The sequence below is a fragment of the Castor canadensis genome, chromosome 10, assembly GCF_047511655.1.
Source record: "Castor canadensis chromosome 10, mCasCan1.hap1v2, whole genome shotgun sequence".
NCBI lineage: Eukaryota > Metazoa > Chordata > Mammalia > Rodentia > Castoridae > Castor > Castor canadensis.
The window spans coordinates 100088485-100100738 of NC_133395.1; the positions used below are offsets into that span (position 1 = coordinate 100088485).

Here is a 12254-nt window from a genome sequence, read left to right on the forward strand (position 1 = left end):
ATGTCCAACATCTACTACAGTACTTGTTATGTTGTGAGAGCTAGACAAATGCCTGTTACATGAATGAAGCAATGCAATATTGAAATGTCTAGCTGTGCTTTTTCTTCCTCACGGTGACTATTTTTATTGCTTCGTTTAATGGAAGCACAAATGTAGCATAAACATAGTTAGATGATTAAATGTCTTGTCCATATTGCCTGCCAATGTGGTGGACTTTGCAAGTATGGGTGCTAGGAGATGGAAGAAAGAATAGCTCTCTCTCTCCCTCTGTCTCTCTCTTTCTCTCTCTCTCTCTATATATTCATCATCTTCACCCCCATTAGCTTCTCCCTCTCCCACCAATCCCCCCCACAGGCAGTACTCTTTTTACACTCATGGTTCATTATCATCATTATCATTTTAGGTCTAGGTTCAGCATATGAGCGAAAACATGTGCCATTTGGCTTTTTGAACTTGGCTTATCTCATTCAGTATGACGATCTCCAATTCCATCCATTTTTCTGAAAACAGCAAAATTTTCTTCTTCTTTATGGCTGAATAATACTTCATTTCCTAACCTATTTTGAATCAAGTTTGCAACAAACACCAAGCAGCAAACAAATGCCACGGTGCTTGAGACAAATGGCTTCCTTAATGCCTTAAGAATGAGTAAGAAGGGCCTGGGTCAGTGACTGTGGTGAGGGCAACAACAACAGCAGTTACTGTCTGTCCTTAGAAAAGGAAACGAACTCACTAAAGGGACAAACCAGGTTAAGCAGCATCTTTCCTAGCTCCCAACTCCCTCCCTGCAGCCCTCAGCTCACTGGACCATTTTGTCTCTATCCACAAGTTCCCTCCAAATGTGGCAAACAGGAAGTCATGGTATTCCTGAATGTGATGTGTAGGTGTGTGTGGCCTGTGTTCCCAAAGAGGACCATTTCATCCCCAGAATCATGTCACGCTTACATTTTCCTGCCATGCAGATTTATGAGCTGTAGCAATTAATACTAGGATCAAACGCTGTTTCCAGAATGAAGAAGTAAAAGGGTAATTAGCAGTGAGAAGAAAGCTCATGCAGTGGGTGACTAACAACTCTACTTTACTTCCTATTTCCTTTTTCTCATGAAAGGGGTTTAACCCAAAAAGTCATCAACCATTCTTAGATAACCGAATATGCCAATTCAGGAAACCAGGTACACCAATTTCATTCTGTACAACTGCTTTGCTACTAGACAGGATGATTTAATTAAAAACCAAAAAATAGCAAAACAAGAAAGCCTTTTAACTCAACACAAAATTCATACCAATGGGGGGAAAACTTCATACATCTAATTATATAAATTTAAAATTTCTGTATGGCAAAAGTAAGGCAGCATACACAAAGTCAAAAGACAGATGACAAAACATAGGGACTTTTTCCTTCGCTTTGTTCTTTAGACAGGGTCTTACTGTGCAGCCCAGGCTGGCCTCAAACTGGTGACCCTCCTGCCTCTGCTTCCCAGGTGCTGGGATCACAGCCATGTACAACCATGCCTGGCTTATTCGTTTCAATATCGAGAAAGTTCATACAAAGGAAGAAGAAACTGATCCAAGAACAAAATTGGACAGAAAAAACAAAATATAAAACAATGTATATAATGTACATGATGTATATAAAATAATCTGAAAAAGATTCTTGATCTAAAAAAATCCCCCAAAACTAAAGCAAAAAAGACCGGGGTCATGGTTCAAATGATAGACTACCTGTCTAGCAAGCACAGGCCTTGGTGTTCAAACCCCAGGACTGTCAAAAATAAATAAACAAATAAAAATAAAATTATGAAGAATATTTACTGTCAATAAGCATGGGAAGAACCAAATATTCTCAGATACTTGATGAGCAGATAGATTGGTGCACTGTTTTTTTTTGGGTTTTTTTTTTTAATGAGGCATTTAGGAATATCTCTTAAAATTTTTTCAAAGCAGCTTGAAAAAGGGTATTTGCAGTATAATCACATTGCATACAACTTTTAAAAAAGAGGTAAACATGCAAGTATAGGTATATAATCAATATGCTTATATATACATATAAATTTTCCAAAAGGATTTATCAGAAGGTATTAATACTGGTTAACCGAGTGAGTAGTGGCATGAAGAAGTTGTCAGGGGAGAAGAGAGTATATTATTTACTTCTGTATGGTTTTCAGTTCTATGGCCTAATTGTGAGTTATATTTTATTATTATAATAACAATTAAAACGACAATAACCCAAACAGCCCATGAACTAGCGGAAAATCAACCCCAAATTTATGCCTCAGAAAGTTCATCCCATGAAAGAGTTGTACAATGGTGGCCTAAGTAGTATAGACAAATGAGGATACAATGAATTTTAAAAAGCAGAACATTTTTCAAATGGAAGACAAGATAAATAACAATGTTTAACAGCAAAAGTCTGACCCATAACCTACAGCCATCAGCCCAGGAAGTCAAACCACCGCTGCTGGGGCAATCAGCTCAAATCTTCCAGGAATGATCAATAAATGACAATATCTCTAATTTTTTGCCCCTGTTTCCAATTCAGGGCCAAGCAGAGAAAGCCAAATGTGCACGCCTAAGTAATTGCATAGGTCACCCTGCTTCTGGTTGGCTCACCATCAGCCTCCCAGGCGCCAACAGCCTCCAATCAGGGCACACCTGGAGCCTTCCTGCTTTTCTACTATAAAGTGTTTATACCTCCTTACCTGTCTTGTAGTCTGCCAAATGCAAGGGCTGGGGATGACTCCCTTGCTATAGAAAACACTGAATAGATAATCTTTGTTCATTCTCATTTGTATGGTTTTCAGTTATCAAACCTAAAGTTGATAAACTTGATATTTTCAAAGCAGTATTTCCAAAATCAGTTTCATTAACTGGTTACAGAAATTACACACTGATTTATTTGTATGATTAGGTTTTCTATAAACCAAGTATGGATTATAATAAACTATCAATCTGTATAATTCCTGACCAAGAAAAATCAGGGAAATTGAGTTGGAATCTAAATGATTCAGGTGAGGACACTGAACAGGTGATCCTCCCACTGCTGTTCTTTGGGGTCGTGTCTGTTGATGTGACTCCTTTGCTCACATGTTTAACACTGAGCCTTGCCATGAATTTTAGTTCTACATTTCCATTCACAACCACCTGCCACAATTTCATCAGGCTTCACACTGGACATAGCTAAAAGTAAAACCACAATATTCACCCTTCAGCTCCATCCAGTGACCTCCTCCTCCACCTACTCTTTCTCTTGATTTCTGAAAAGTCTTCATTTCCATTCTCTCTTCCACTACACCCTTGCTTTGCAGTATCAGTGCCTCTTTTCACTTCACACCTCCATCATTCTTTTTTGCATGAGAGCAGAAACCTTCTTCCTGGACTGCCTGGGTGAGATTTGTTCTGCTTCCATTCTCATAATGCCAGGTTAAAATAGCCCTCGGTGCATGTCATCACTGAGAGGAAAGCTTTAATGACCCTGACTGGTTGTGACAACCTCCTCTAATCACATCTTCTGCCACACTCCTTTACACAGACATAGAAACTTGAGCTCTGTAAGCACAAGTCAAAGTGCAAAGCTGATAATGAATGACACATCATCCCACAAATATGAAATTTACCAGAAACGATCCACATGGATGATCTCCACAACATGGAGTAGATTTCCTGATCTCAAATCAAATTTTGAAGACCACTGAGTGATTTGATGGCCCACTAATAACAGCAGCTGTGATCATTCAGTAAAGGTACAAACCTGTAAAGCAGAAAGATACAGGAGGAATTGGGGAATTCTTACTTTTAAAGGGAACATAGTCTGGTGTTAGAGCCAAATTGTTCAAGGCAGGGAGTTTCTGAAATCTCCCTTTTGTAAAATCTTCACCTCTACCATATTACCATTTTCTACTTGAAAGATATCACTTTATCTTCCATATTATCAGACCCTAGATACAGGATCAGTGTCTTACCCATTTTTATATTCTACATTGCCCATGATAAGAATTTAATAAACATATATTAAAATGAATTAGGATCCAGTCTCACTTCCTCATAAAACAGCTGTCACTTCCTTGGAATGTATTACATGCCAGGCATTTACAAAGAGATGACCCCATGTAACAGGATGCTAAACTAAAGTTCTGAGTAGTTTCTAATTAAATGGATGTAGAACTCACAAATGAAGAATTAAGTTAAGCTAATGTATGATGCTTTGCTGGCATGTGTTCTGGGAATTTTGGTCTTTCCTTGACTACTTTGAGAATTAGAAGGGCCTTGAGCTAGAAATTCCATCACTTCCCCATGAAGAGAATTTATCACATGACCTCTGGAGCTGGGGTGGAATGCAGAATGTCCCAGAATAAGAACCAGGTCAACCTGATGTTTGGAGGTAACATTGGGTCACATTTTGATATGGGAGCAAGCTTGCACCCCCATGCTATACAAATAAGAATGAGAAACTACTTCTTCTGAGTCAGTTATGGTCACCAAGTGGAAAGAGGTCCACGAAGGGAGAGGTTCCAATAGGATTCCTTGGTAGGGCAGAGGGACTCCAGCAACAAGAAATGAAGGATAGGTACTTAGGGTTGGAGAAGTGGCCATGTGGAAGCCATATACTAGCAGAGCCAGTGAGCTGTGCCCCCATAGAGGAGGCTGTGACGTGAAGGAGTCTCAGGAGAAAAGCACCAGGCCCTGAGATCATGAGTCCTCCCATTCTATTGTCCCTCCAAGAACAGCTGACACCCAGTTATGCTGATCTGTAAGTGACAGGGAATGGAGCTGCCTGCCATTACTCTGTCTCTTTGAGCCTAAAACAAAAGAAAGGGGGGAATAATTGAATATTAATAAAAGTCAGTCTTTTGGTTAATCTTTTGGACTAGATCTTTAAATGGCCATATGTAATTTTTAATTTTTGTTTAAATTAATTGAGCTTATGACTATAAAATAGTGGTAGGGCAATGTCTCATTTTGGACTAAGCACAAAACTGTTAGACTGAATGATGCTTTCATTCAGGAGCCAGAGGAGGACAATCAATGCAATAGAGATTAAGGGAACAGTGGAGGGGAGAAGTGAAGTTGCATTTTATTGTGGCAACAAAGATACCAGCTCACACAACCCTCACTGCAGTCATATAGGGAGCAACTGTGACCCTGGTACAGAGGAAGAAAGTAGAGTGAGACCTACCCATGGTAACAGCTACTCAGTGACAGAAACAAGAGCTCAAAGTCAAGTCCCTTGGCCTCCAGGGTACATGTGGGGAAACATGGTGACATTCACCATTTTACAGATATGTTCCTTTTCTCCTTCTCAAGGGACTCCACTGAAACGGGGAACAAGCACCTTACACTGAGGTAATTGTTGCATATTGTAAAGAGAGATGAATGGTGTAAGAGGGGAGAGGAAAAAAGGATGAAGAACAATTGTAAATCAAAAGCTCTAAAATTAAGCAGTTGCTTAGCATTTGTGAGCTACCTGAGATGCTTGTCAGCAAGTTCATGAATATACTCACATTTGATTATGTCTTAAAAAATTCACATGCTGGACATAATCCATCCTATTTCAGTACACTAGAGGAGCTCATACAATGAGACGCCTCAAAGTCACACAACTGGTTAGCAGAATGGAACTTATATCCCAGATGTCTCCCAGAATACTTCCGTTCAACATGCATAGGTTCATGCATCTTTTTTCTTGTCACTTTTTGATATGAAGAGTCTGCAAATGTAAGTGCTGAGTTTTAAATGCCAAATCACTCTCTACAGACCTCCTCCTACAAAGTTGGGACAGTCCAGAAGGTTGCCCCCCTTTCACCTGTTAGAATCTGTTAAAGTCCACTACAATAGAAACTTTCATATAAGAATGGCATGAAATCTATTTGTTCCAGATCTCAGTCAGTTCAAATACTGCTTTTTCTCTTTTAAAACCTATTTCACAGAACAAACCATAATACACTGGAAAAAATGAACTCTTCTGAACACATTGCCTCCTTCCTACACGATCTAGTACTCATAGGTCTCCAGGGTGGATTAAAAAGTTTTTCCTACCCATGAGTTCACTGGAAAAAACAAACAAATTAAATTTAAAACCCTCTTCTTTTAACATATTGTTCGTCTCTCTGTGGGTCAGAGCACAGGATAAAGCTATCACCATGTCTTGGCTAACATCCATAATTATTATGCAACATGCTGCAAGTTTATATGGAGATTTAGTGAGAATCCATCCATCTTAGTTTCTTTCTGCTTCTCTATTACTGTTTCCTAGCAGGTGCCTATGACATTTACAACAGTGAGAGCTTTGCAAATTTTTTAAGAAATATAATCTATATAAATTCAGCTCCCAAAGATTCACCAAAATCCAAGAAACTTGAAATATGCCTTTAGAAAGCTTAAACTTATGCTGACTAAATTTAGTTGTACAGCTGTGTTGGATGAGTGACAGTTTTCATTTGGTGGTACGAGGGTTTAAACTAAGGGCATCTTACCTGCTAGGCAGGTGCTCTACCACTTGAACCACACCACTAGTCCTTTCTTTTTTGCTGTAGTTATTTCTCAGTTAGGGTGTCTCAATTTTGCCAGGGAGGATTTTGGAAAGCAATCCTTTCAAGCTTCACCTCCTGAGTAGCTGAGCCTACAGTTGTGAGTCACTGTACCTGGTCAGTTGAGTGACTTTTAGTTATCATTTGCTCTTGAAAAGACTTATCCTACTTAACCTCGCATTACTTTTCTTACACTGGACGCTGTGATAATAGTCACTGGCCTGGTAAATGCAGCACAGGATTGAGATCCAATATCAAATCTAGAATTTGGATTCAAATATCAGATTCCTAAGGAAAGAACTCCAGTAATTTGGTGAATCACTCATATTTCCATGCTTTTGCTGCCCCAGGATTAACTCAATACATCAATGATAATGCTGATTCTAGTCAAAAGAAATGATCAGGCTAATCTAGAATCAGAGGCATTTCACAGAGTGACTGATACAGACTCTTTGAAAAGATATTGAAAGAAGTTGAAAAAACAGAATAAAAAACAAAGCAAAATGAAATACAAAAAACCAGACTTTAATCTACTTCTAGATTAAAGAAAAAGAGATGTTACAGCTAAAGACAATGGAAGAGATGAGCTTCCAATCTTTAAAAAATGCTAAAAAGGAGACATTATTGGAAGAACTGGGAAAATTTGAATATAGACTTCATGTTAGATATTATGACATCAAATTTCAATTTGGGGGGCTTTATTATGATATGAGAATGATAGAGATAGTTATTATTCTTAGGAGATACATGCTGAAGTATTTGGGGATGAGTTGTCATAACAACTACAACTTTCAAATTGGCAAAAACAAACTGCATCTGTTTATATGTAGAAAGAGAGACCGAAGCTTAGTAATTGGTAAAGGGGAAGTTATGGGAATACAAGAATGTGTTGCAAAAAATTTTCAACTTGTCTGTCTCAGGAATCCCAGCTACAGTACACATTACCTCTTTATAGCTACCCAAAAGGAAACCCAAGATGAAATAAGCAGCAGCTCTCTGTGATTGCATTTCATGAACTAAAACAAGGACTGGCATGTCACTGTATGAGACATGTGCAGGTGACCTTGGTTTTAATTGGAGAACACAGTGAGATCATGGCTTGGTCACCTAATAACCATGTAACCTCTCCACCACACAGTTTTACTTATCTGAACATGGGATAATAGTGGCTCCACTCTCATAGGTTTTGATGAGTTTTGGAATAACACATGCAGAATACGCAGAGTAGCTTATGCCTCATGAACTCTCAGAAAGAGATACAATTCCTGTCAGATCCACTATACACATCACTGCTGTCATCTCACACTTGGTGCTCTTTTCTATGAAAATATAGTGCCTATGGAGTACTACTCACTTCCTCTCCTCCATTCCTATAGTCCCTTCTTCTATGTTTTTCTAAAGAGCAATTTTAATTTTCATTTATCATTAACTTTTCCATATTATTGCAAGAAAGATATGACTGGCCCATATTCAGTGATTTAGCTACAGCAGAATCGTGGAATGGTAAAGAAAATACAGCATACAATAAGCAAAGAGATGGAGAAGACTTTCCCAATGGTTATATTTTTGGGTACCTACTATGTGCAAAGCACTGGACCAAATCTTTTAATTTTGCCCCACAATGTCTCATACCCAATGTTTCCCTATATCTGATTTAGATGATAAGATGTGGGACTTTTGAGCTGATTATACTTAGACGAAATATTTGACTTTTGGGGATACTGGGATGTAATGAGTATGAATCTACCAAAGGGTAGATTGTGTTCTACCAAAAATGGCCACCAACATATCTGGGTCCTAATCCCTGGAATCGATTAATTTTACTTTTTATGTAAAAAGAGTCTTTGTAGGATGTGATTAAGTTAGAAATCTGGAGAATGATCATCTTGGGTTGTCTAGGTAAGCCTTAAATGTCTTTATAGGAAGAAGGCAGATTCAGCATATAAAATAAGAAAATATAAGCTACAAACTGGAATGATGTAGCCCCAAGTCAAGAAATGCCGGCAGTCACTAAAAGCTGGAAGTAGCAAGGAATGGATTCTCCCTTATGGTCTTTTGAGAAAGTGGGTCCCTTGAAAAGTTTTTTCAAAAATAGACTTTTGCCCATTGAAACCAATTTCAGACTTCTGCCTCTGGAACTGTAAGAGAATAGATGTGTTTCATTTTAAACATGAAATCTGTGGCAATTTATTACATCAACCATAGGAAACTAATACAATCATAAGAGGAAAAAAGAACTTGAAGACATTTCTATCCCCTTATATAGGTTAAGAGCTTTTGCTATAGTTAAGTAATTGGCTTAGCTCTGCATTTCCTGGCAACCAAAGGAAGAAAACAAAAATTTCAAGTTATAAAATGGTTATTTTCTAATACAGCAAAAGATGATTAATTATTAGCAGAGGTAGAAATTTTCAAATTTCAGAATCTTTAAAAGACCCTGGGAAAAGACTACTCTTTAACATAATGGAAGGTATATTTAACAAGTCACCATTGATGTAAATATATTCTTCTTTGAGTTTAGGCCTAAGAGAAAAATCACTGATCCAGTTTATAAACCACAAAAAGCCATTCTGAGGATGTTTATAGAGATACAGGATAAAGTCAGGAAGGGGTAGAAAATGAGTCAGAGCATGGTAGTTAGTATGTCCCTTACAGTCAGGGGGTCCACAGAATTGACTTCACAGACAAAAACACATGTGACTGAAAAGTGGTACTGTAGCAACTGTGCTGGGCAACTGGTCCAGACTGGAGTTGTCCAGGCAAAATGAGGCATGGGATCATCTCACAGGCAGCATCCTTAAGAGTTAGGCAGATATACTCAACTCAATGAGATGCCATCGTAAAAGATTCTGTCAATACCTTACTCAACTCAATGGGATGCCATCGTAAAAGATTCTGTCAATACCTGACTGAGACAAAAACAGACCTCTGTGCAGAATTCATAGTCTTCCTACGCATCAAAAGAGATTAGCTTCTGTGGACAATCAACATACAATTTTACAAATAGTATTAAACGGATAGAATTTCTTTCATTTTTCCTCTTGTACTGAAGTTGAACTCAGGGCTTCACATATGCTAGGCAAGCACTCCCACTTGAGCAACACCCTAGGTCCTGCTTTTGGCTTGCTTTTCACATAGGGTCCCATGCTTTTTGCCTGGGGCAGGCCTTGAACTCTGAACCCCCTACAGCCACCTCCTAAGCAGCAGGCATATGCCATCATGTCCAGCCTTAAAATTTCTTTTTAAATTAAGAAGTCTGTTCAGAATTCAAACACATAACAAATAAAATGTTTTATTCTTCTAGGTATGTACACACTTATCATTTTACAATTTTCATTTTAGCATACATAGCAATTTTGTGTATCTGGTTTTTTTCCAAGTTTCTAAACATCCATGACTTGTTAGAGACCCAGTAAATGGAATTATATACTATATCTATTTATGCATTATTCCCTGGTTAGATATTTTGGTTGTCTCCCATTTTTTGCTATCATTAATGATATAGAATTGAGATAATACCATTCATGGTTTATATCATTGAAAGAATAACTGGATGGCATTTGGGCAATGACTTAAACCGAGAGAACTATTTATATCTGTCTACTTTGTATGGAATTTGTGTCCACAACATGAAAAGTAAACTACAGAGCTGGGCAGGTTCATGGGGAAGTGGCAGCTTCAGGAGACTGAACACTCTCTCCTGGTTCAGCCAGTGTGGGCCTTGGTCATAATGGCTAACATCTGATGGGGACCATGACTAAGTTCTTTCCTTCCTTGTTAGACGAGAGCACAGCAGAAAGTCAGGGTCCTACTTATTTTATCAAAAATTTGTATTAAAGAAGCATGTTTATTTATAGCTCTTGTAATATTTTTCTGGCAATAGTCTATTGTTTTTCCCAAGAATAGTCACCAGGGGAAAATGATGTGATTTCCATGAAAAACTATGCAAAGACTTTGCATATGTGTATAAGATTTTTATCTTCTTGGAGACATTATTTATTATAGCAAAAGAGAAAAATGGTTTGAAAAAGCTAGAATTAATCTAAATATTCATCAAGGAATTCATAAGTCAATGTTACATCAATACAAAGAATGAAGCAATCTTTAAGTCCAGATAAAAAATGTCAAATATATATCACTACTGAAAAATTTTCAGGTATGCCAACAGAAGAAACACACGCACACACACATACTGGCAAGAGCTTTAAAGTGTTGTGGAAAAACACTAAAAACTTGACGATGGTTCTGAGACTAATTGTATACGGGAAATTTTTATTTGTATCTTATATTGTTTCCCACTGTTGCAGTTCTTTTTTGTCATAAACATGACCATAGTATGAAAGAGGTTGGGAGAAGGCATTGTCTGATAGCTTAATCTATGGAACAATGGGTGATGCAAAAGCTTATGAAACATGGTACCTCCCCTTACCAGTGAGCCACCCTGGGCAATTGTTTAAACTTTCTGAATCTAAGCAAAGTGAATAGGACACAATGATAGCCCTGAAGCTGGGTAAAACAAGGATCAGATCTCAGTTCTGATACAAGCTGGGGACCTTGGGCAAGCCAATGGACTGCTCTGAATCTCAGTTTCCTCAACTATGAAAACGAATAATGCTTATTTCATGGGTTTCTGATATGGTCTGCTAATTTTTGTCTCACAGGAGATGCTTGACAAGTATTACTGACTGAATATATGTGCAAAAAGGCATCAGAGCAGTTTTGGGATTTTCCAAGGGTCTACAGAAAGCTAGGTATTTGAGAATTCTACTAAATGACATCCTGAAATCATGCAAATCTGATAAACACTGTATTGAGAAACACAGGGAACATTAACTTGTTAAAGTTTCTGAGAATTTTCAGCAAATTCACTATTAACTAAGAATTCCCAAATAAACATGCCCCTTGCATTATTATTACATTGTAACCATCCACAGAAATTCAGATTGAATTGAACATCAATTAAATCCTCTGCCGCAAATACTCCTAGTTATCTCCCCTCACTGTACCAAAATATTCTGGAGGACTATGAGGTGACAAGTTTTGCAAAATAGAATTCCAGCTGCATTTGAGTACTACCAAGCTACATAATAGTACCATAGAGAAACACCCAGCACCAACTGATGGCTCTGCAGGTAAAGATTTAAAAAAATTATAGTCCATAGCCATCCTTAAGGGTCATTTTTTGTTTAATTAAAGTAATATCTGTTGATTAAATCCATTCGTGCCTTTACGTAAATGAAAACAAATGGACCATTGTTTGAATTTTAAACTTTCCTATTTCCTCATTTTCAGTCAACACTTCAACTTTTGAAGAAATAACTTAGTAATATAACTCTTGAAGTCCTAAAAAACCATATAAAATGGTGTGCTTAAAAAGAGACTTTGGAGCTGGGAGCTGAGACTCACACCTGTAATCCTAGCTACTCAGGTGGCAGAAATCAGTAGGATTGCAATTCGAAGTAACCCTGGGCAAATAGTTTGCAAGACCATATCTTGAAAAAAAACCATCACAAAAAAAGGGTTGGTGGAGTGGCTCAAGGTGTAGGCCCTGAGTTCAAACCCCAGAACCATACACACACACACACACAAAGAGGCTTTGGAATTTTGTCTAACTTTGTTATTCAACTAATTACTAGTTAGGACTTACTAGCTACAAGCAATTGAGTTATTTCAATTGAATTATTAGTTTTTTGATTTGGGGGGGCATGTTACTTACATATTCAATATTAC

General features: G+C 37.8%; 1 protein-coding gene across 4 annotated transcripts in view; it reads right to left on the reverse strand.

The window, feature by feature from the left end:
- Positions 1 to 12254, reverse strand: part of Lrrc3b (leucine rich repeat containing 3B) — a 99920-nt gene that overhangs the window by 6766 nt on the left and 80900 nt on the right. Inside the window, exon 2 of one of the 4 annotated variants that reach the window (XM_020184466.2) lies at positions 3615 to 3748. The exons of the other annotated variants lie outside the window; for them this stretch is intronic. The gene's annotated coding sequence lies outside the window, so the exon portion shown is untranslated. The remainder of the gene's footprint in view (positions 1 to 3614; positions 3749 to 12254) is intronic. 4 annotated transcript variants of the gene reach the window in all.